General features: G+C 36.3%; 1 protein-coding gene across 11 annotated transcripts in view; it reads left to right on the top strand.

Annotated features, from left to right (window-relative positions):
• The first annotated feature begins 647 nt into the window (after positions 1-647).
• Positions 648-26,758, top strand: part of LOC123878122 (hemicentin-1) — a 507,061-nt gene continuing 480,950 nt past the window's right edge. For all 11 annotated transcript variants that reach the window (XR_006798755.1, XR_006798757.1, XR_006798756.1 and 8 more), the window contains exon 1: positions 648-830. The gene's annotated coding sequence lies outside the window, so the exon portion shown is untranslated. The remainder of the gene's footprint in view (positions 831-26,758) is intronic.

Raw genomic sequence — 26,758 nt, 5'->3', positions numbered from 1 at the left:
TTATATAACTGTACATAAATAGGTTTTCTTTACTTTTTACGCCTATCAAAATTATTATCATATATTTGACAGTCAGAATGTATTCATGCATATCGCGCCCCTAGATCAAAATGGCATCAACTCAAAAAAATGACTTATTTCACAAAGTAAGAAAAAGATGTTTGATAATTTTGCAGAAGATATAAAAATTATCAAAAAAAACAAATATTTTATTAATATACCTATTATTTATTTAAGCTAGTGTAGAGCATAATTACTTGTGTTGGTGCTTACCCATTAGATAATCAAATTAGGAGTCAAAAACGGAGGTTAGGTACTTAAAAGACTAGGTTTTTGAATTGAAACACTTGATCTAGATGTGAGACATACAAACACAAGTCGGTTATCATAAACTGCATTAAAGCACACATTCCTAAATGAAAGACTCTCCAAACGTCAACTCATAACCATTCATACATAACAAACTTAAAAAGTAGTGAACTTTTAAAAAGGAACCCGAATATAGGGCATGGTGCTTCAAGCCTGTCTTTACCGAATTCTGTTGACCTAAAGAGCACTCACACAGGGGTAGAACAACCCCTATACACGCACACACCCACACACCAACCCTGGCGAAAGCTTCGAGCTTTAGTATCGGTTCTACCGTCCAACGGATTGGATGTTCGGCCGTACGTGCGAAACGAATATCACGACTGTTTTAATTCGAAATAATACAACCAAAAATATCAAAAAAAATATTTGGCGGTTAATGTGTGTGACAGTGTTTTGAACAATGGAGTGTTATTGATGTGTGTTTAGTGTTGTGTGCATTTCGGAACACAATTTTGCAAGTAAGCTATTTTTATACACATTTTCACATACACGCGTGGTTACAGATGGGAAGTTTGACTCATATTTTCGTACGTTATTCTGGATCGAGTTAATTTTTCATTGCTAAGAAGAAGGATTTTTTGGAATGAATATTTATTGGCCGTGTCTTACATGATTCATTTTCCTTTTCTCTCCAAGTGAGCTTAAAGCTCACTTCTACGTCTGCGATGAAAAATGAATAAAATTTTATTTTATTGATGGCCGAATACTAAAATGATATAAGTGCTTTTATTAAGTGTCTTTAGTCTATATTATTACAGACAAAGATATATTATAGACATTTTCTGCTCAGAAATGCTAACAACACTTTAAATAAATAAATCGATGCTACAACCGAATAAATATATATAATAATAATAAAAAAAATAATGTACCTTTAATATATAACTTTAGCCAAAAATAAAGAAATAAAGTTTACATACATAACAATAAGCATAATACAATTATGTACATTTAGCCAGTGTAATTTGCAAAGGAAGCAGATCAATTTTAACTTTTTTTTGAATCTCCTGTAAAATTTACTTTTCTCGATTACCCCTTTTTTAATTGGGGCATCGAAATTAAGTAAATAAAAGTATTATTGTAAGTCTCTCTTATCTTTAAAGATGTGTTGAATATTCAGGGCTTTGATTAAGAAACAAGATTGTTTGCGATATTTTTGTTTTGTTGCTGAAATAATAAATGTTAAAAGGGCAATCTTTGATCGCGAAACTGAGAAATTTAATTAGAAAGCTTTCGCTCTTGGCAGAAAGCTTAGGGTGAAATTTATTTTCCTTATTTCAGTTTTGTAATTAATTCCTCTGTAACTAATAAAGTAATATAAGTAGGTAAGTATATTGTATGTTTATATAGTATTGTATTTAGGTACTTAATTCGTTTTTGTTATTAAAAAAATATAATGATGGTAAACTTGGATTTTACAAATAAATAAAAATCTTAAAATAAAATTTTCTTCTATTGAATTGTAAGTAAATAAAGATATTTACTTACAATTCTATTACCTACACATTTTTTTTGATTTTGCGGGAAATTTAGAACTTACGAACGTAACGTAACGTAAAATATTGTAGAGTCCACCTCTACAACAATAGAAATCTAAGATAATCATAAGTATCACGAATAATGGTTCATAAACCCATCGCCGGCTGATTACTGAGCACAATCTCCTCTCAGAATGAGAACAGTTAGGCCATAGTCTACCACGCTGGACTGTCCAAGTGCGGATTGGCAGACTTCATACACATTTGTGAACTTTATGGATAACTCTCAGGCGTGCAGGTTTTCTTACGATGTTTTCCTTCACCGCTGCACGCGTTGGCTTTTAGTAAGTGTTTATTCCATAAGCAAGTGACATTGAATAGCTTAAAACGCACATAACTCTAGAAAGTTAGGGTGCGTGCCCGGAATCGAACTCCAGCCACCCTTCGCCGAATCGGCGGCTAACGTTTTAACCACTGGGCTGTCTCCGCTTGTGGTTATTATTATTTACCAGGTTTCCCAATCATCTTTTTTGCCCGCCTACGGCAAAGCCAAAAGGAAGGGTTATGATTTTATTTTAGCAGTCTATTTATGTATGTAGGTTTGTATTTAAGTGTGTTCCACCGTAGCGCCTAAACTACTGAGCCGATTTTGATGAATGAGGTGTCAATCGATTCGTTATTATGGTCCGGGTAACATAGGCTATATTTTACATGGAAACTCCCAACACCAAAAAATCCGTGAAAAAATCGACCTGACGGATGTTACATCCAAACAAGTGGGGGTCTTCAAAATTTTTTTTTACAATTGTTGAGATATCAAATGAAAGAGGAAAAAATTCTGAGTACATAAATGTAAATATATATACTTATTAACCCTAACCTTGTTTAAATAAGTAAGTATTATAAAAATAATGAAACTATAATATTTCCTCGAAATTTTCCAAGTCCTGAAGTAATTTGGTGAGTAAATAGCTCATATCTCGCCTACTGAGTACTGACGTCATATTAGTTTATATGAATTTATTCTATCCTCCATTCGTCGTATTTTCATTTAAATTTCATATGAGCGCTGTCTAGACAAATAATATGTTTTGGAAATGTGAAGACTTTCCGTGAAATAGAAGAAAATATCAATACAATTTATCTACTTTCTTTTTTTTACCCAGGGTGAAAATCCTATAATTATTTGCAATAAATAATAAATACAAAATATCAGATATCTTCACTTATCTACACTAATATACTAAAAAGGTAAGGTTTGTATATAGGGGCTGATCTCTAGATCTATAAATATTATATTCGATACAATGTAGATCAGATGCATGTATATCTGATAATACTAGATGTGGCCAGCGAGTTCGTTCGCGTGTATTTAGTTTTTTGAACTCTACGGGGACTCTATATTTAAAAGTAGTTTATGTTCGTCTCTGAATTGTATGCTATATTTTTACCAAAAGTCAAAATCGGTTAAACAGATGCAATTTTGACTATGTAAGGGTGCAAACCTTTTAGAGGGAGACAACACTTTGGGAGATAACAGTTAATAAAGGTGTAGAAAATCTTACGTCAAAGGGTAAAGTCTGATTTTTTATCTTTTCATCGGATTAGTACTGTAACCATGCATTGCCAGACATTTAGGTTGAGCTTTAACTTTCCGCTAAACCACTGACATAAATCTGTTTCGTTTTAAGTGAGTGCCCTCTATAGATTTCAACCTTAGTGTCGTGGTGGTGTCCCTGCCAGACGCCCTTAAAGTTTCGCTGATCATTCCTCCCTGGGTTGGGGACAATACGCAGAGAAACTTTCAGCTTTTATAAAATAACGAAGGTCTGGCATGGCTGGCTCTTAGTCCATTGCGATATCTCGCGGTTGCATCATAGCTCGAGAGCCTAAATATACAATGAAACCCGGAGTTTCATACAATTATTATACATAAATATTAAATATCTATAACCTCTCAGTAACATTGACACAGATCTGAAACGTAAATATTTATATGTTAAATAGCGGCGGCAACGTTGTTATGACATAGTGTAGCTGATATGTTGCACGCTTCCCTCCTATTGTATGTTCTTGAAATATCAAAATATACATAACTAGCGGACATTCTTTTTTTGTGATGTAACCACAAATTTGCGGTTTTTGATTTATTCCTGTACTTGTGCTATAAGAAGACCTACCTACCTACCCAATTTCATGATTCTAGGTCAACGGGAAGTACCCTATAGGTTTCTTGACAGACAGACAGACAACAAAGTGATCCTATAAGTGTTCCGTTTTTCCTTTTGAGGTACGGAACCCTAAAAAGTCTAGATTCTAGACAATAACAGTACTAGTCTCGCTCGCTTGTGTTTTGGCTTGCAGCTAGAATCTATTTCATTACTTGTATGTTTTGACAGTGGGATTGTGACATATCGATATCATTTATCGATGTCTGAATATCGATTATTAGCGAACTGTGAATAGTTGTAATTCATGAATGAGCCTCTTTTCAGTATCACAAGTGTAAATTAAAAATTTACAACACCCCCGACAAGTAAAGGTTACCGTAACTAAAAAGAGCTGATAACTTTCAAACGGCTGAACCGATTTTCTTGGATTATAGCTAAGAACACTCTCGATCAAGCCACCTGTCAAACAAAAAAAAAACTAAATTAAAATCGGTTCATTAGTTTAGGAGCTACGATGCCACAGACAGATACACAGATGCACACGTCAAACTTATAACACCCCTCTTTTTGGGTCGGGGGTTAAAAAGGGTTAGGCTATAATTATAGTACGCTGACCAAGTGCGGTTGGCAGACTTCACACAATATCATGTTGAGAATATTATGGAGAACTCTCAGGCAAGCAGGTTTTCTCGCGATGTTTTACTTCACCGTTAAAGCTAGTGGTATTTAATTATTTGAAACTATATGATACCCGCGACTTCGTCCGCGTGGATTTAGGCTTTTTATATCCCGTGGGAATTCTTTGATTTTCCGTGATAAAAATTTACCAATGTCAATTTTCGGCATGCAACCTACATGTGTACCAAACATACTAGTATTAATCGATTAGGCGTATGGACCTTTAAGAATCCCGTGGGAACTCTTTGATTTTCGGGGATAAAAAATAGCCTATGTCCTTCCCCGGGATGTAAGCTTACTCTGTACCAAATTGGTTAAACTGTTGGGCCGTGAAAAGGTAGCAGACAGACATACAGACAGATAGACACACTTTCGCATTTATAATATTAAGTATGGATGTACATGTAATAACTCCGAAAAGTTAAGGGTGCGTGCCCGAGATCAAACCCTGGACCTCCCGAGGCCGATGTTTTAACCACTAGGCTATCACTATCTTATCCTTGTTTTGTTAAACACTAAAAAGGCCTAGTTTTAGTTTAGTTTTGCTTAAAGATCGCAAATCGTAGAAGCCTTCCATTGTACAAGAAATAGCACTTTATTTTTTGTGATGTAACAACAAATTCACGGTTTACGAATTTTTCTTTTTACTTGCGATAGGTATAAGACATGCTAGTCTTCCTGCCTCTCATAACTCTAGGTCAACGCGAAGTAACTTACAGTTTTTGATTACATTGACGGGTCTTGACAGACAAGATAGACACACAGACAGACAACGAAGTGATTTTATCACGGTTTCTTCCTTCTCTGGAGTTACGGAACCCTAAAAGCAGGTCCAAAACCTGTTAACGGCAGTATGACATGATTTAAATGCAAAATACACGGCACTTTAGGAAATTGCACGGCGCACTCATTCCTATGTGACGTAATACGTGTTACCAATATGCTATATATTTCATGCCAAATAAGTTTTGTGAAATTTTTCACGATGTATGCGCCTTGCTTATAGCCAATTTGAAAGTTTGTTTTAACCCCCGACCCAAAAAGAGGGGTGTTATAAGTTTGACGTGTGTATCTGTGTATCTGTCGTGGCATCGTACTCTTCTAAACTAATGAACCGATTTTAGTTTAGTTTTTTGTCTGAAAGGTGGCTTGATCGAGAGTGTTCTTAGCTATAATCCCAGAAAATCGGTTCAGCCGTTTGAAAGTTATCAGCTCTTTTCTAGTTACTGTAACCTTCACTTGTCGGGGGTGTTATAAATTTTTAATTTACACTTGTAATATCTCGAAAGGTTGTTGATGGAAATCTGATGGATCACAGATTTAGGAATAATAATAAAGACACATATATTAGAATTTCTGTGGGTGGGATGCTTCGGCCGTGGCTAGTTTCCAAACATACCTTTCAAAAATACCACCGACAGATACACAGATACACACGTCAAACTTATAACACCCCTCTAAAAGGATAAAATATAGGTCTAAACAACAATAGACTCAGCTATTAGTCTTTGGATCCTGAAAGTGAAACAGACTGGGTCGGGTGAAGTTTTATTATGATTAATGTTACAACGCGGTGAGATGGCCGTTTTTGTTCATATACATGGTTATCTTTTTGGGTTAAGTGCTCTAAATCGCAGAAGCTTAGTGGTTACAACGCGTGGAAGGTCTTGGCTTCAAATCCATACAATAAGTAAATGCAAATGTGTATCTGTGTGTCTGCTAGTTTTTCACGGCTCATCAGCTTAACCGTTTTCGATGAAATTTAGTAAAGAGGTAGCTTGCATCCCAGAGAAGGGCAGGCTACTTTTTGCCCCGTAAAATCAAAGAGTTCCCACGGGGCAAAAAGCCTATTTCCATACGGACAAAGTTGTAGCATCATCTAGTTCATTAGTTAATTGCGGACACTTAGCATTTTCACCCAGTCATCATCACCAGCAACCCATCGCCAGCTCACTACTCAGAACGGGTCTCCTCCCACGATGAAGGGTTCGGTCAAAGTCTTCCACGCTGGCCAAGTGCGGATTGGCAGACTTCACACACCTTTGAGAAAATTATGGAGAACTCTCAGGCATGCAGGTTTCCTCACGATGTTTTCCTTCACCGTTTCACCCAGCATTTAGTATAAATAAATATTAAGGCAGATTACACCTATTATTTTGAAAGGCATTTTAATATTAGTCGAAGAATTTTCTTTACGTACCTCATTCATCTTCTAAAAAATGTTGGTATAAGGACTTTCAAGTAGGGCTGTCCCTTGCGAAAAAAGTTTCATTCCAGTAACGTAGAAATTAACCGACATAAATCAACGTTTAGCTTAAGCAGCTGGATCTAAGGTTGAAATCGAGCTACTAATCTCTAATAGACGAGCTAATAATAATCTAAGGAGCGCACTTTGCTTAGACTTAAGTTTCAGTTAAAACGAGACAGATTTATGCCAACGGTATAACGCTGTCCCGTTTTAACAGTGACTTAAGTCTAAGCAAAGTCTATAGACCTTAGCCTAAAATCTTGAGAGTTCTTTTTACAGACCGGGGGTTTACAAAGAGAGCCTAAGATAAAATTTTCATAGTTCAAAAGTTCTACTCGAGTGAAGCCAGAGCGAGTTATATGTCCGAGAGACATTCTTTCTATTCAAAAAAACGTTAAATTATTTTTATTTGGCACTTACATGGGCACTTTCAAACCTACACTTGACATAAAATAAGTAAATAAATTCATTTAATTTTATTGCAATCGTTTATATTATTCGAATGTTAGCCTTGTTTATTTTAGCAGACATATGAATAACAAATCCCTAAAATAAATTATATTATCTTATTAAATTCGTTTAGCTTATCAGTAAATAAAATTAATAAATTAATTTTAAATTTTATTAAAATTAATTTATTATAATCTATTAGGGGTTGCCACTTAGATTAGGATCTTTTGTTTTTATGTTTAGACTATTTTTAGTAACAACCTGTTTTGTGTACCTTTTCAATAAAATAAAATAAAATAAAATTAGTATAGGCGGCAACCCTACGCTCAAGGTTTTGGATTAGGGTCAGAATTAAAACGGCTAGCTTAAGATGATTCTTAAATATAGGAATACTTTACTAAGCTTTTACGATTTTCGCCTTAACTTTTGTGTAAAGTGTTTTTAATCAAAGTATCTAATCGTATTTGTGTAAGATTAGATTTTTCAAAAAGAGAATTAATTTTGTCGGTTAAATAAAGATTTGATTCAAAAAATATATGAATATAGGTTTTTAAAAACCCCGTGGGAACTCTTTGATTTGCCGGGATAAAAAGTAGCCTATGTGTTAATCCATGGTGTAATCTACTAGTTTAATCTAATAGTTTTTGATTTATCGTGCAAATTGTCGGAAAAAATATCCGAGTACGGAACCCTCGGTGCGCGAGTCTGACTCGCACTTGGCCGGTTTTTTCGAACTATGTGCCCTGTCCATTGCCACTTCAGCTTTGCAAACTGTTGAACTCTGGTTTTCCAATCGTCACGTAGAAAAACTCCAAGTGAGTAGGTATAGCTTTTTCCATCGCCTGTTTGAACTCTGAGCTTTCTTATGAGGTCCAAAGTTAGCGACCATGTCTCGGATTCATATGCCATCACTGGCAACATACACTATTCAAAGATAGATAGATAGATAGATAGATAGATAGATAGATAGAACACTTTATTGCACACAAAAACACATGTAAAGGAACACAACACAGAAAGAAGAAAACAGAAGAAACAATTGTGTGCAAAGGCGGCCTTATTGCTTAGAGCAATCTCTACCAGGCAGCCTTTGCTGAAAGGAGAAGCTAGTGTTGGATAGTACCAAGTCGCAAAGAATTTCTAAATGACATATATACCTATATTTATTATTATATTAATAAACATACATACATACATAACTATTCTAAGTCTTTCAAAGACTTTGGTCTGAGGAATTTTAGGAACCCCGGACGGAAATCGAACCCGAGACCTCCCAAAGACTAAATTATTCACCACTGCGCCACGAATCCGTATATCGAAAATCAATTGAAAAACAAGAAGCACATGAAAGGCGAAACAAAAAAGTTTGAAAGTCAAATGTTTCGGTGGTGGGCGAAACAGAAATTTTTAATTTAGAATAGAATTAGGTCAACGATTCATACGCTCGCGATGCGATCCTAATGCGTTTAAAATTAAATCTTTGCTGGAGCATTATGAATTAGTTAGCATTCTTTTATTAACCCCCGACCCAAAAAGACGTGTGTTATAAGTTTGACGTGTGTATCTGTGTATCTGTATGTGACATCGTAGTTCCTAAACTAATGAACCGATTTTAATTTAGTTTTTTTGTTTGAAAGGTGGCTTGATCGAGAGTGTTCTTAGCTATAATCCAAGAAAATCGGTTCAGCCGTTTGAAAGCTATCAGCTCTTTTCTAGTTACTTTAACGTTCACTTGTCGGGGGTGTTATAAATTTTTAATTTACACTTGTATATTACTAACTTATGCCGCGACTTTGTTCGCGTGGACTACATAAATAATTTTAAACCACTATTTTTACTCCCTGAGAGCGGTTACGCATTCATCCGATCCGAATCCGTAACAACAAATTCACGATTTTCGGATTTATTCCTGTACCTGTGCTATAAGACCTACCTACCTGCCCATGATTCTAGGTCAACGGGAAGTACCCTATAGGTTTTCTTAACACAACAGACGGACAGACGGACAAAAAGTGATCCTATAAGGTTTCCGTTTTTCCTTTTGAGGTTCGAAACCCTAAAAACTTGTGAGACCGATATCTCCTATTTATATTATTCCTGTTTGATTCCAAAATAACACAATTTTTTATATTCAATTTAGTTTCCAAGAGTTGTAGTCGCAGCAATCGAACTTTAACGACAGAGTCGTGCCAATTTTTTTTCTACTACACTACTACTACTGGAGACTCTATCGAAGAACATCAAGTTTACAATCCGAACTTGCTTGGGGAACAATTTTAAAACTTTTCCGAGTAATACGAAGTTTTAAAAGTCGGTACGAACTGATTTAAAACTATTTCCCCACAGCGACCGCCGCCGCCGCCACGCGCCGCGCCGCGCGCCGCGCCGGGTTCATACAGACCGATTAAATTACTTTATTTTGATTAAAAGCTATTTGACTTGCTCGTGGTATTGGTTAATGTTTACCCAAAGTTAACCAAATAGGCCTAGTTAATGTTAATTGTATGGTTTGAGTTCTTGCCAAGTTTATGGACATATTTTTACCCGACTGCGGCAAGACCAAAAGGAAGGGTTACGATTTTAGCAGTCTATGTATGTAGATATAATATATTGTATGTATGTATGTTTCTATCCAAATTCTGTGTGTTCCGCCGTAGTGCCTAAACTACTGGGCCGATTTTGATGAATGTGGTGTCAAGTAATTTGTTGTAAAGGTCCGGGTGACATGGACTATATTTACGAGAAAATTGATGTAACGGATGTAACATCAAAAAAAGTGAAGGTTTGCCTTTTTGAGTCGACCATTTTGAAATTTTTATTGTTTATTAGCTGACGCCCGCGACTTCGTTCGCGTGGATATAGGTTTTAAGAATCCCGTAGAAATTCTTTAATTTTCCGGGATAAAACTACTTTTTATCCCGGAAATTAAAGAATATTAGAGTATGTCTAAACAGGGCTCTCTCCGTCACTTACTCCATACAATCGTAGTCCCAATTTCATTTGAATATTAAGCAACCAAAGTCCATGAAATTTTTCTAGAAACTAATATCTGTGCCTGTTCCCGGAACGTTTCAACAAAATTCCATTGAGTATGATTGGTTAGTATTCCAATGAGAGACGAACTACGTTTGTATAGAGCGAGTGACGTAGAGACCCCTCTTAATCCAGGGTATAAATCTATCTCCATTCTAACTTTTTGTCTGAAAGAGATACAACATACACACATACACACATATTTTCGCCTTTATAATATTAGTGATTATTTTAGCAGCAATAAAAATTGACACTGATCAGCTTACCTATTACGGTTCATGAAATATAGCGCGCTGACAGACAGACGGACGGACGGACAGCGGATGTAACAGGGTCCCGATGGCAACTCTAAAACGGAACTCTAAAAACTAAATAAGTTCGTATCTATTAAGTAAATAGGTCGAACTGATATCAAATTTTTAGCTCTCATTTACATGTTTCCCCAACTTTTATTACGTACACCTCTTCAAGCTATATCTGAGTTAATAATAACATATGGGTCAACATAATATAACTTTTTCAACTACCCCCGTTACTCAAAAGCGCAAGCAAACGCTACATGTACTAGCGCTTGCAACTTTAATATCATATTCATACGATTATGTACTCTAATCTCTTAAACATAAGTACCGTAATGGCTTGAGAGATAATGTGTGGCGCTAGTGCTAGCGATATAGGTCAAGATCCGTTATCCGTTAGTACTTAATGTGTATTACCTGGCCAGTTTAAAATGAAATAACTTTTGGTACTATTACTTTGCAGATAGAGGTTTATGAAGTTGGACGGTCTTGTTGCATGCAATCCGCGTTTGAAATAGGAGCGGAGAAGTTTAATTGTTAATTGAAATGACTCTTTAAAATTTTAAAGTTTGAACGTTAAGAAGATTTTATTAGACAAAGCAAAAGGAGTAAGATTTAGTGTTTCAGTTAATTTCTTTGCTTGTGCCTTCCAAACTGCTAGTAATTTGGCATAATTTCTATGGTGTTTGATTAATGGTAACCTATTCTATTGAATTCGTGGTGATTGCAAATGGTGGCTAGTATCAGCTAATTTTCAATGTTTTTAAAGGCAGTACTGAGTACAGTCTTCTCGCCCACGGCAGGCAATCTCAACGAAGATTAGTCATCATGTCACAGGTGCCATCACTCTCATAGTCTTATTTGATGACAATACGACACGATACGAAAATAATAGAAATGTGTCAATTTGGTAGTAAATAAAATGTATTGTTGTGTAAACTCCGAGTTATTTTGAGTAGTGGTAACTTCAAAACGGTAGAATAAACTTTGACTTGTTAAATTCATGTTTTTGGCATAAGGTCTGTAAAACCAAAAGGGTAATACCTAACTATTTTGGCACCAAATAAGCGTGCAAAAGATACCCAAGTTTAAATCCAGTTGAAATAATAAAAGCGTTCGAACTAAAACGTTCGCATTAAAAACTTTTATTAAACTCGCGGCGATTCTTTCACGGTTTTCTATTAAGATAAAACTTAAGCTGGATTATTATCTTATCTTATCTTTTGAAATAGTGTTTTCTCAAACAACTTAGCATTCTTTCTCGGAAGTTATGGCACTCGATCATTTTTGTAGATCTAATTTTAGTTGTAAGAGAGATGGGATGGTTGTAGAAACTTTTACTTAGGAGCGTGGGTTTGAATCTAAGGCAGCTATCTCTAGAGATTTACTACTGGAAAGTTAAAGCTCTAGTATGGGGAAGTTGCATAGAAGCAACTAGCTTTTTCAAAAGTTAGTTTTTTTTTAATTTATACAGCACTTGGCTGCAATCAGACCTTTAACAATAATTAATTATCATGTTTTGATATTTTGATAAAGATTACTAGTATATCACCACCTAAGGAAGTAAATATTTTATTAAACTTTGCACGTTACTGTATGGGAGATTGATATGAAAAACATCTATTTTTATACTGAATATCTACTAATATCTTAATTTATACTTCACAGACATGGGCGCGTTCGGAACCCCCGTACCTTTAAGTTTACGTAAATTATCATCATTACATCATCTTACAAAACAATTATTGGCAGTTAAAAAGTGTGTGATAGTACCTAATTTGAATAAAACATTGAAGTTGGACTTACTATCATACTAATATTATAAATGATACTAATATTATATATGTGAAAGTGTGTTTGTTTGTCCTTCAATCACGCCACAACGGAGCCACGGATTGGTATGGATATAGTTAAAGTTCTGGTGAGTGACATAGGCTACGTTTTATCCCGGAAAATCAAAGAGTACCCACAGGATTGTACTAAACCTAAATCCACGCGGACGAAGTCACGGGCATCAGCTAGTCATGTAAAGAATGAATAATATTCCTAATCGAAATAAGTAAATCAAATTCGTGTACTTGGAATAACAATCTCATAACACAAGTTGTGAATAATGCAATTGTTGCTGCGTCCTTATCGCTTGCACTAATGCCGCGCCGCGTCATCGCTTGTTACCGACTCTAAACTTCTAACAAGGTCTCTTAGAGTTTGTAGTTTTGTAGCTAGACGAGCTAAATATAACTAGGAAGCTTAAGATTTATGCTGTAGGGAAGTTTTGACGAGTTCGGTGGCATGGCGGTGTATTTTGTTGTTTGCGAGCAGTATATCCAGCTCTCTTGGCACTAACATTGTAATTATTATATTATGTCAATCGTAAATGTCTGCCCATTTAGTAGGAGGTCTTCGAATGCTGCGCTTTCTGGTACGAGGTCACTATTGAAGCAGACCCCAACGTCTTTCGGCTTTGTCAATTCAGCTTCGCAACCTGCTTTATGTCGGTTATTCTGGTTCATAGAAAGCTCAAACTCACTCAGCGCGTAATGAATACAAAACAAGCATATCACCAAAAACGCATATGTCACAAGTGTAAATTCAAAATTTATTACACTCCCGACAAGTGAAGGTTATAGTAACTAGAATAGTGCTGATAACTTTCAAACGGCTGAACCGATTTCCTTGGATTATAGCTAAGAACACTCTCGATTAAGTCACCTTTCAAACAAAAAAACGAAATTAAAATCGGTTCAATAGTTTAGGAGCTACGATGCCACAGACAGATACATAGATACACTTCAAACTTATAACACCCTTCTTTTTGGGTCGGGGGTTAAAAATCAAAATAAATGTGCGTTTTGATACTAACTCTTTGTAAATTATTTACTCCAACCGCTTTTTGGAAGCTTTATAAATATTTTGCCAGCCTATGTTATACATATTTTGATTTTGAATTTCTTGTAATATAATAAAGGTTGTTTTAGCAATATTTAAAAGAAAAAGATGCAGAATACTTTAAAGTATTTTTAACCCCCGACCCAAAAAGAGGGGTGTTATAAGTTTGACGTGTGTATCTGTGTATCTGTGTATCTGTGTATCTGTGTGTCTGTGTATCTGTGTATCTGTGTATCTGTGTATCTGTGTATCTGTGTATCTGTCTGTGGCATCGTAGCGCCTAAACGAATGAACCGATTTTAATTTAGTTTTTTTTGTTTGAAAGGTGGCTTGATCGAGAGTGTTCTTAGCTATAATCCGAAAAAATTGGTGCAGCCGTTTAAGAGTTATCAGCTCTTTTCTAGTTTTCTTGTAGAAAAGAAGGTTACATAACCGTTAGGTTCATAATATTATGTCAATAGACAAATGTCAAGCTGTCAAGATGGACGTTGCCTTGATACATAATTATTTATTTGAAAATGATGTTTTGGAAAACTCTGATACTTTGGATCGTAGGCGCGGAATAGTCCAAGAAAATCGGTTCAGCCGTTTGAAAGTTATCAGGTCTTTTCGGTCTTTTCTAGTTACTGTAACTTCACATGTCGGGGGTGTAATAAATTTTTAATTTACACTTGTGCATAAATAAAACATCAAAATCGACGCCAATTATATTTATTATAATTATGTACGTTATGCATAGATGAAGTGAAATAAATTTATTTATGACACAATAAAGGGTTGTGTCATAAATTAATTATACATACATATATAGATTTAGGTTATAATTAAATTATTATTTATATTATATTATATTTACATATAGGTATGATTTGACATCTCCCGCCGGCTTGGTGGGTGAAATCCTTTCTTCGTCATAATAGCTATCTGCATGCCAAATTTCAGCCCGATCCCTACAGTAGTTTGAGCTGTGTGTTGATAGGTCAGTCAGTCAGTCAGCTTTTCCTTTTATATATTTAGATGAACTGATATCTCCCGCCGGCTCTTGCACTACAAAGCTTGGTGGGAGCTTTATATTCCGCGCGCGTATTTATAAGCATTTGACCCCGATACCGCTGGTGCGGAACGAAATGCGGAATTCCTAAACATTACTTTAACACAGAGGCGCGGCGGTTGAGTGGTTAAAGGACTAGGTTCCTTAGCAAAGGGGTGTGGGTTCAAACGCAAGGCACATTAGTATGTATGTGGAAGACTCTACAAGAGACTTCTATGTCTAGTTGCAGTGGATGTGACGTGGACATAATCTATACTAATATTATAAAGAGGAAACCTTTGTATTTGTGTATGTTTGTATTGAATAGGCTCAAAAACTACTGGACCGAATTCAAAATTTCTTTTACCATTAATTAGAGGGATTCTTCCGAATCCGTATAGGCTATATTTTATCCCGGAAAATAGAAAAAATAAATGTCCACCCGTGCGAAGCCGGGGCGGTTCGCTAGTATTATATGAAAGAAAAAATTAACTTACTGACTGATCTATGAACGCACAGCCCAAACTAGTGAACGGATCGGGCTGTTTGGCATATAGATAGCTATTCTCACATAGGATTTTTGAAAATTCAACTCTAGGGGGGTAAAATAGGGGTTTGTAATTTGTGTAGTTCACACGGATGAAATATTTAATTTCATTTCATTTATTTATTCCATTGCTGCCATGTACATTTTTTAGTCAACTTAAATCTAAAGATAGGTAATATCGCGGAATTAAGCTACTCGTAGTTTCTTTATTATGGTTTGACTGACTTTCAACCTTACAGCTCTTACACATAGTTTAATTTTAAAAAGCCTGTAACACAGACAGATATACGGACTTGGAAACAGGTTCCTTATTTTACTAAGGAACCCTAAAAATATCTCAATACGTATGGCGTCAGAAGTGTCGCCTTGAACACGCCGGCTAGCTTTATTTCGGCACAGAATGATATCATACTGTCTTGTGGTAACAAGAAATCGCTAATTCGGTGCACTACTACACTACACGGGGCTTTTCTTGGTGAATGACTGCAACCATATAATTATAGATTAGTAACAGGTACAGAATAATGTTCTAAAAGTTGCTTGCTTTTCTTTTCATGCGTCATACTTTTGAATGGTAGAAAATCAGAGAAAATCAAATAGATAGATAGATAGGAAGCTTTATTGCACACAAAACATGAAATAATCAAGACAAAACAAAGAAACTAAAAAAAAATTGTATGCAAAGGCGGCCTTATTGCCCAGAGCAATCTCCACCAAATCTAGATACATACTTTGATATAACAAGTGTTAATTAAAAATTTATAACACCCCCGACGATCCAAATTATTTGAGTTTTCCAAAACATCATTTTCAAATAAATAATTATGTATTTAGGCAACGTCCATCTTGACAGCTTGACATTTGTCTATTGACATAATATTATGAACCTAACGGTTATCTAACCTTCTTTTCTACAAGAAAACTAGAAAAGAGCTGATAACTCTTAAACGGCTGAACCAATTTTTTTAGATTATAGCTAAGAACACTCTCGATCAAGCCACCTTTCAAACAAAAAAAACTAAATTAAAATCGGTTCATTCGTTTAGGCGCTACGATGCCACAGACAGATACACAGATACACAGATACACAGATACACAGACACACAGATACACAGATACACACGCCAAACTTATAACACCCCTCTTTTTGGGTCGGGGGTTAAAAATAAGTTCGGCATTTAAGGAAAACCTGAGTTTTTTTAGTAGTTTAATTTTTATTTAGATGTACCTAAAGTGAAGATAATTTTGCTTAAATAAAAAAGGCTTGGTTGAAAAAAATGGTTTCAATCTTAGTTTTACAAAGATATTTCAAAGTAAAATTGCAGTTCATTCACTGTAACTTTTACTATTTTTTTTTACAAAGTTTGAAAAAACCTCGATTCACGCGACGACGTTGCATCAGCAAGTTCTATCTACAATAACTAGCCTTTGATTTCACGTTAACATGCTGTAAAGTGTAAAGGTGTATTTACACATTTGCCAAAGAGGCGGTACGTGTACTACTTTAAGCCTTAGTATAAGATTTTACATATCACCAACTTTAATTGCCTTGTGCTGTTAATTAATTTTGTCCAATTAAAAAAAACAGTGTAAAACCAGTGATACAGATTTTTTTTTCATTAAATCTAGAACCCCTGTCCAATTTACTTATCTCGTCTTGCAACCATACCGTGGTACAAGTGTAAATTGAAATTTATAACACCCCCGACAAGTGAAGGTTACAGTAACTAGAAAAGAGCTGATAACTTGCAAACGGCTGAACCGATTTTCTTGGATTTTAGCTAAGAACACTTTCGATCAAGCCACCTTTCAAACAAAAATACTAAATTAAAATCGGTTCATTAGTTTAGGAGCTACGTTGCCACAAACAGATACTCAGATACACACGTCAAACTTATAATGCCCCTTTTTTTGGGTCGGGGGTTAAAAATAATGTGTTACATTCACGATGTGTGGTATACTATCGCTGCGATGGCGAATGTGTAAATGCAGGGTAACACAAATCCGTAGTAACTAACTACAAGATAGAGTAAGTATGTAGTAAAAGCTTAGGAGAGTTTAACACAAGGTTAGTTGGCGTTTAACGGCCACTTAGCTTAGCAACTTAAGTGTTAAGTGATATTTTACTTACGGCTAACTTACGCTGAGATAGATACCCAGTCTGTAAATAGACTAGAATTAGATTTTGTAGAGGTTTTTTGAAATTTGTAGACTAGCGCTTGGCTGCAATCAGACCTGCTAGCAAGTGATGATGCAACCTAAGATGGAGCGCGCTTGCCTAGAAGCCTATTCACTCTTGCTTTGAAGGTACCCATAGTAAAAGTGGAATGGAAAACTGATACTGGGAGGGCGTTCTATATCCTAGCGGTTCGGATAAGAAACGAGGAAGCAAATCGCTTCGTACGTGTCCGAGGAATTTAAACTACGTACCTACGGATGCAGACCTTGACGATGCCTTGCAGTAAGATGGTAGAAAGGTGGATTCATTGTACAACAAAATAGCTCTAGATTTCTTATTTTCACTTTATGACAATTAAATACAGGAGCTTAAGGTTTATGTAAGTTTATCTGTTCCTTTACAACTTATTCTTCGCAATTATATCATCACTTACCACCAGGCGAGAATGCAGTTAAGGGCTAACTTGTTATAGAATAAAAAACCGGCCAAGTGCGAGTCAGACTCGCGCACTGAGGGTTCCGTGCTCGGGTATATTTTCCAAAATTTTGCAGACAACAAAGTGATCCTATAAGGCTTCCGTTTTTTGTTTTGAGGTACGGAACCCTAAAAAATGTTGCTAAAATAATAATAGATTCCGACGAATTGAGACCCCCCTCCTTTTTTGAAGTCGGTTAAAAATGGACGATGTCTTAGGCAAGTTTAGATAAAGATGAGAAGAGTATAAGCTTCCTTCACACAGAGAGTCGTATGGTCGTATCATTGCAGTATTGACTCTGATAACAAGCCCGGGATAAAATGCTTGTGTCTACAATTGAACTGAAATCCTATAAGCTTCGACGAAAACTCCCGGCTTAAATCAGATAATCGCGATACTACGAACTCCCTGGTACAGTGATGCCGCATAAGCTTGAGGTCCCAAGTTCGATTCCAGGCAGGAGAAATTTGGGAATTCATAATTTCAAAACTATCTCTGGTCTGAGCTGCCTACTGATTTGCTAACTCAGTGTCTACCGGAACGCTAAATCGCTTAGCAACACACTTTGACGCTAGGATGGTAACTAGCCACGACCGTAGCCTCCAACCAGCGCGGTAATTCGCTTATTCAATGTCTAACACTGAATAATAGCCACTGCGCTCATTTGACATTTATTTGTAATCCATTGTTGGTTTTCTACGAAAAAATATTTGAATCTTTATCATTGATTCAGTGTTAGACATTGAATAAGCTAATTACCCCGCTGGTTGGAGGCTACGGTCGTGGCTAGTTACCATCCTAGCGACAAAGTGTGCTGCTAAGCGATTTAGCATCCCGGTACGATGCCGTGCATAAACCGATAAGGGTTGGTTTAATAAAACCTGTCATACCTCTTCCAAGTTAACTCACTTCCAACTGAGGCTGCATAATTTTAAAAAAAATTTTTTTTTTTTGCTCGAATGGGTCAATGGGCATCGAGCGACGGTTAGATAAAGATGAGAAGTAGTTATAGAATAGAATAGAATAGCATAGAATAAAATAGAATATATATTTTTTTTCAAGGAAACTCTTACAAGTGCTTTTGAATCGTCAAGATAATTTACCACTGGTTCGGAATGCCGTTCCTACCGAGAAGAACCAGCAAGAAACTCGGCGGTTGCTCTTTTAAAGTGTTCAATTTACAGTAATATCCCATACTATACAAGCAATTGCTGCTCCGCGCATTGCTGGAGCAAAATCCATGTTTTTTTATCATTTACATAAGGGGGTTAATAAATTTAAAAAGCCCCTTCAAACATGCGATAGCCGTATCATTGCAGTATTGACTTTGATAACAAGTCCGGGATAAAATGCTTACGTCTACAATTGAACTGAATACCCTATAAGCTCCGGGAAAACTCCCGGCTTAAATCAGATCAATTTTCACGATACTACGATGAACACAAAATACTTATATATTTTATCTTTCTATAGTATTGTATAGATACTAGCTGATGCCCGCGACTTCGATTGCGTGGATATAGGTTTTTAAAATCCCGTGGGAACTCATTGATTTTCCGGGATAAAAAGTAGCCTATTCATGGCTATAAGTTAATCCAGGGTATAATCTATCTCCATTCCAAATTTCAATCAAATCCATCAAGTAGTTCTTACGAAAACTTAGAGGTGCGTGCCCGGGATCAAACTCCCAACCTTCCGAATAGAAGACGTCCTAACCGCTAAGCTATCACGGTTTATTTATTTATTTACTTGTTTTTATTTTTCATGTACCAAAATTGTAGTTACAAAGTTATAATATTTATTACTAGAGGATGCCCGCGACTTCGTCCGCGTGGATTTAGGTTTTTAAAGATCCCGTGGGAACTGTTTGATTTTCCGGGATAAAATGCCTATGTCAATAACAGGGACGCAAGCTACCTCGGTACCAAATTTCATACAAATCGGTTAAGCCGATGAATTTTTAGGAATCCCGTGGGAACTTTTTTGATTTTCCGTCTAATGCCGCGAGTAGCCTATGTCCGTCCTCGGGATATAAGCTGACCCTGTACCAAATTTCGTCAGAATCGGTTAAACTGTTGGGCCGTGAAAAGGTAGCAGACAGACAGACAGACAGACAGAGAGGCAGACACACTTTCGCATTTATAATATTAGTATGGATACCTTAGGCTTAGTACCTATATAAAATGCTTTGGCTTTTAAAAAGTTTTTAACATTTATAGTCAAAAGGTATGTTTGTTGGTATTGATTGTGCGGGTTGTAAAAGCCATTTTCTTATTGCCTACTTTAATTCTGAAAATAAAAGTTATTCGTCATAAAGCATGCGATAATATTCCTCTTATCAACCTTGGGTTTACGATCTAATAAACCTCATTCTAGCTCAAACACTAGTTAACCTTTGCGATGACTTTAGCGTGCTTTCTGGTTACGTTTTTATTGATATAGAGGCATAGAAATAAAAACCGGCCAGCTGCGAGTTAGTCTCAGGCACCGAGGGTTCCGTACTCGGATTTTTTTCCGACATTTTGCACGAATCAAAAACTATTATGTATAAAAGTAAATAAAAAACTGTTTTAGAATGCACAGGTAAAACCCCTTTCATATGATACACCACTCGGTAGGTATGCGTAGTTATTTTTAAAATTGAAACACATTTTAATTTTTTTTTGTGATGTAAACACAAATTCACGGTTTTCATATTTTCTAGGTCAACGGAAGTATCCTATAGGTTTTCTTGACAGACACGACAGATACACAGACGGGCAGACGGACGGACAGACAGACAACAAAGTGATCCTATAAGGGTTCCGTTTTTCCTTTTCAGGTACGGAACCCTAAAAATGCTCAAGAAATAAAATAAGTGATTCAAATGCTGCCAACATTTGGACGCCTCACGAAAAAATCGACTAACGTTGGTACAAGCATTGGCACTAACGTGTGGAGCCGGCCTTGCTATCACTATAACCACAGTAAATAGTAAATCTTGTAATACTGTGACAGTCACTATTACCATAGTAATTAGTAAATCTTGAAATATTGTACCAGTTACTATTAGGTACCACAGTAATTATTAAATCTTGTAATATTGTGTCAGTGATTATCGCCACTGTAATTAGTGAACCGTGTAATATTGGCCGGAAAATCCGCCCGAGATCGTAACGGATAAATCTAGTAAAATTACTAATATTAGGTATTTGATGTCCCCCGAAATAGTTATGAGCAATGAATGAAGTAAGAACTAACTAAATGGTGAAAATAATTCTGAAAACGCACTTGTTAAACGCCGCGCGTGTATAAAAACGTGTTTTGTAAGTGGTAATAGTCTAGTGGTTATTATGACGTTGGCTTTCTGTCCAGAGTTCTATCCCGGACACGCACGTGCGTTATAAGCAATTCATTGAATTTAATTAAGAAAAAACCGGCCAAGTGCGAGTCAGACTCACGCACTGAGGGTTCCGTACTCGGGTATTTTCCAACATTTTATACGATAAATCAAAAACTATTATGCATAAAAATAAATAAAAATCTGTTTTAGAATGTACAGGTAAGTAAAGCCCTTTCATATGATACTCCACTTGGTATAGTTATCTTACTTTGAAAATTGAAACATGTTTTAATTTTTTTTTCAATGATGTAGCCACAAATTCACAGTTTTCAGATTTATTCCTGTATTTCTAGTATAAGACCTACCTACTTGCCAAATTTCATGATTCTAGGTCAACGGGAAGTACGCTATAGGTTTCTTGACAGACACGACGGACAGACAGACAACGAAGTGATCCTATAAGGGTTCCATTTTTCCTTTTGAGGTACGGAACCCTAAAAACATATATTCAATGTATGATAACATGAAAGAAAACGTTGTGAATAAACCTGTAGGTACTCGTAGGTATGCCTGAGAGTTTTTCATAATAATCTCAAAGGTGTGTAAAGTCTGCCAATCCGCGTTGGCCTGCAGTGTGGTAGACTATTTGCCTAAACTCTTTTTCTTCTGACAGAAGACCTGTTCTGCGAAGTGGACCGGAGATGTTAATAAGTATGATGATGATTGTTGTAGTCCAAGAAACTTTATGAAGTACATTGCATTACAAATCGCTTGAGGATATGAACGCTTTTATACAGTTCTTTGTATAACAATAGTTATTCGTTTCTCTCAAAAATATCACCTTCTAAAAACCCCAACAACATTGCGTTACGTGTTTTCAGTGTGTTTTTGGCTATAAGTTTTATTGAAAGAATATTAGCCATGCTAATCATGACAGCCTAAGATGCAGCCTAAGGTGGCGCTCCACCTTGCCTAGAAGATGCCTATTTACTATTTGACTAATTATTACCCTTGACGTGGCGTCTTAGAAGTATGTTTCCAGCTTAACACGGTTGGAGGCCACTGCGACGGTCAGTCGGTTATTGGCAGACATCCAGAAATGACCTCAGTAAAGAAAGCGATGCAAGGCATAAGCGGAAGCAGTTTGAGGTACAAGAACTAGCGGATAATGATCTATTAATATTTTTTGAACTATGGCTGTAAGAATCCCAACAGATGAAGGTCTTGTTTTCAGTTTCGTCACAGTCACTGTATATCTGCTGGTTAAGGCATTCATTTAATTAGACAATCTGTATCAGTCAATTTCGTTATAATTTTTTTGCCTACTCTCATAGTTTTAAAATCATGTTTATGAAATCAAAATGTGTCATATATTGACAAACTTTATACCAAAGGAAAGGTTGCCTGTAAGAGTTTGTTATAGCAATAAGGCCCCCTTTGCACCATCTAGCATAGTTTCTTCTATTTTTTTCTGTAAGTATATAATGTATGTGTGTGCAATAAAGTTTTCTAAATAAAAATTTAATACTTTAAAAAAAGTTACATTAAAGCACTATTTTAAGCAACCGCTTTATAAAACCACGCAGACGAAGTTGCGGGCATCAGCTAGTATGGATATAAAAAATCAAAGAGTCCTACAGGATTTGATTAATCTGAATCCACACAGACGAAGTCGCGGGCATCATATAGTTAGTATATAATCAAGAAAATTAAGATTAATCCCCCGTTTAAAACTACATCGTTATACTAATTGCGACCATTAGTTGAGCGAGGTTCCCCAGCCATAGTGCTTCGTTCCGATTTACTTTAAAAAAGACCGCTGTTTAGTATTTTTGTTCTTTTTGCGGACGTATAATAGACTCCTTGTTCTTAAGTCTTTGTGTGCAATTGTTCAACCCATTGCCGGCCCACTACTGAGTACGGGTCTCTTCTGAGAGTGAAAAAGGTTTAGGCCATAGTCTGCCAAGCTGGCCCAATGCGGATTGGCAGACTTCACACACCTTTGAGAACATTGAAAATTCTCAGGCCTGCAGGTTTCCTCACGATGTTTTCCTTCACCGTTAAAGCAAGTGATATTTGATTCCATAAAACGCACATAACTAAAAAGTTATAGGTGCGTGCCCGGGATCGAAATCCCGACTTCCGCTTAGGAGGCGGATGTTCTAAGTTCTAAACACTAGGCTATCAGAGCTTTTTTTTAATTCTCAGTCAGCCACTGAAATATTAACATCTATCATTATTATTTTTTCACTTTTTTGCACAATCTACGGACCTTTGCGGGCTACGAACTTAATCATTGACATTTGACAGTAGTCCCGTGTTAAATGGTAGGCCTGCGATGGGTTGATCATGAATTCAGCTCAAACTGCTGGACGGATCGGGCTGAAATTTTGCACGCAGATAGCTAATATGACGTATACATCCGCTAAGAAAGGATTTTTGAAAATTCAACCCCTAAAGGAGCAAAATTGGGGGTTAAAGTTTGTGTTGTCCACGCGGACGAAGTTGCGGGCAAAAGCTATCCTTATATGAGCGTATAGGATAGAATAGAATATATTTTTATTCAAGTAAACTTTTACAAGTGCTTTTGAATCGTCAAAATAATTTACCACTGGTTCGGAATGACGCTCCTACCGAGAAGAGCCAGCAAGGCCTATTCGATCCCGCAAAGGATTTTGGCACCTTTGGTAGACGATAATATTATGACGCTCTAGCCTCTAACTAATTAGGATTGTTTTCCTATCAATCTCCCATAACTTGAACCGTAACAACAACAAACGGACCAAAATGGATCTTGCAAAGTAATGAAACTTTGATAGTTATGTATGATCACTGAGCAAAATAAATAAATATCATCTTTTCACTTTCATCATAACTGAACTTTCACATCTTTGCACTAATAGTTATAGAGACAATCTATGGTTCAATCTATAGCGTTTTTTTACTTTTCTCAGACCCTTCATTGTGTTGTATAAAAGCAGGCGTTAATTTGCGGAAGTCCATCATATACAAGGATCCAAAAGCTTAATCACACTAATATTATAGAGACGAAAGTTTGTTTGTATGTGTGTGTGTGTGTGTATGTTTGTTACTCGTTCACGCAAAAACTACTAGACGGATTTGGCTGTGGACTGGAGATAGATAATATCCTGGATTAGCACATAGGCTACCTTTTATCCCGGAAAATCAAAGAGTTCCCACGAGATTTCTAAAAAACTAAATCCACGCGGGCGAAGTCGCAGGCAATGGCTAGTTTGCTGTAATCCGCTAAATTACACAAATCTGTATTGGCTGGCTGGCAGACACTTTTTAGATTTTTGGATATAGTTGAAGGCCTGAAGAATGACATCTTTTATTCCGGAAAAAATCAAAGTTTCTACAGGATTTTTAAAAACCTAATTCCACGAGGATAAAGTAGCAGGCAACCTCTAGTATAAAGGCTACTTTTAACCTAGAATAGAATAGAATGCAAGTAAACTTTTACAAGTGCTTTTGAATCGTCAAAATAATTTACCACTGGTTCTGAATGCCGTTCCTACCGAGAAGAGAGAAAGAAAATCAAAGAGTTCCCGCAGGAAAAACCTAAATCCACGCGGACGAAGTCACGGGATACAGCTGATAGTGCAATATCTGGCACGGAGCAACGCAATATATGCAGAAAGGCGACAGGACAAAAAGTTCCAATAAAACAAAAAGTCTCCAGCGTGAAGTAAATCGAAACGTTCGAGGCACCGTTTCAAAATAGCCGGGTTATAAATGTTGAGCGCGCGCCAAAAATGATAGGCCAGGAGCTGCCGGATATAAAGTTTTTATGTTTTCGCTAAAACGAAAATACAAAAAAAGGAAGCGGATGTTGCGCAATCCCGAATCGGGTCAGTTGTTTATGGATAGTGGTTTACAGACAAAAATATATGCATAGGTATAACCTATTTTTGTTTCGTGACTAGCTATTGCCCGCTGCTTTGCACCCGTAGAGTTTTGAAAAATCGGATATTATTTCTTGTTTACATTATAACACCATTGCTGGAAAATTTCAGCTTTTTAGATTCATAGGCAACGGAAAAACGAATCGGCCGTGTTTTTAACCCCCGACCCAAAATGAGGGGTGTTATAAGTTTGACGTGTGTATCTGTGTATCTGTCTGTGGCATCGTAGCTCCTAAACTAATGAACCGATTTTAATTTAGTTTTTTTTGTTCGAGTTGTTTTTTTGTTGTTTGATCGAGAGTGTCCTTAGCTATAATCGAAGAAAATCGGTTCAGCCGTTTGAAAGTTATCAGCTGTTTTCTAGTTTTCTTATAGAGATTTTCAGGGGTTTTTTTTAATTTTGAGTTATTTGTAGGCGTGTAATTGAAGATCTGGTGACAAAGGATATTTTTATCCCGGAAATTCAAAAGGTTCCCAAAAGATTTAAAAAAAGTTAAAGTATAAAGAGTAGTAAGAGTATCAGCTCGTTACCATAAATGCGACAGTATCCCTTTTGTCCTTCAATCACACCGCAACAGAGCAATGATTCGACGTAATTTTTAGCATGGATAAAGTTAAAACTTGGGGAGTGTCATAGATATTTTTTGTTATTTTAAAAAAGTCAGAGTTCCTACGGGATTTTTAAAACCTAATTCCACATGGATCAAGTCGCGGGCATCAGCTAGTAATACCTAATATAAATATAATAACAATATAGGTACATAGCCCCCAATAAGATAATAACCACATTGAGATATAAATTGTGCAGAAGTAAAGCAGACTACATAAGTAACTGTTATTTAAGTAAGAGTCTGGTTATTGTTAGGCTCGTGGTATTTCGTGGCACCAACTTATTTGCCACAATATGCCACTTAATTTCACGTACAAAAGGATTATATTGAAGAAGACCAGGTGACTTGTATTAATTCGGTAGGGTGGCCATGCTTTTAAGGGTTCCTCAAAAGGAAAAAAGGAACCCTTAAAGGATCCCTTCGTTGCCTGTCTTTTTGTTGGTCTGTCTGTTTGTCGTGTCTATCAAGAAAAGGGAATGAAAACCTTTGAGGTACTTCCCATTGATCTAGAATCATGAAATTTGGCAGATAGGGGTAGGTCTTATAGCACAAGTAAAGGAAAAAATCCGAAAACCGTGAATTTCTGGTTACATCACAATTTATATTTGTTATGGGTTTTCGGTCTTCTTTCGGTCACAACAGACGGACAGACAGACAACAAAGTATAAGGGTTTCCTTTTTCCTTTTGAGGTACGGATGCCTAAAAACTTAAAATGTGTTCAAGAGGAAATAAATAGTTTACTAAATCACATATAGATGACGCCGTCCATCAATAACTTGCAGTGTTACATATAAAAGAGTTATATATCTCTTATACGATGGTACGGAACCCTTCGTATGGGAGTCCGAATCGCACTTGAACGCTTTTTTAAAATTACGACTTTTGCTTTATCGCTCAAACTCTATCAACGTTTGGTAAGCTGTAAAATCTTAGAAGTACTAAATGGGTACTGCAGGAAAAGTTGTTGGAAAAATTGGTCCCAAACTATGTCAAGAATTGATGGTATCCCTAAGCACAGAAGGTTCTGTATAATTAAAACGTCCATCTTA

This window comes from Maniola jurtina, chromosome 25, assembly GCF_905333055.1.
Source record: "Maniola jurtina chromosome 25, ilManJurt1.1, whole genome shotgun sequence".
NCBI lineage: Eukaryota > Metazoa > Arthropoda > Insecta > Lepidoptera > Nymphalidae > Maniola > Maniola jurtina.
Note: the sequence above shows the minus strand (reverse complement) of the source record. Positions and strands in the feature narration are given on the sequence as shown.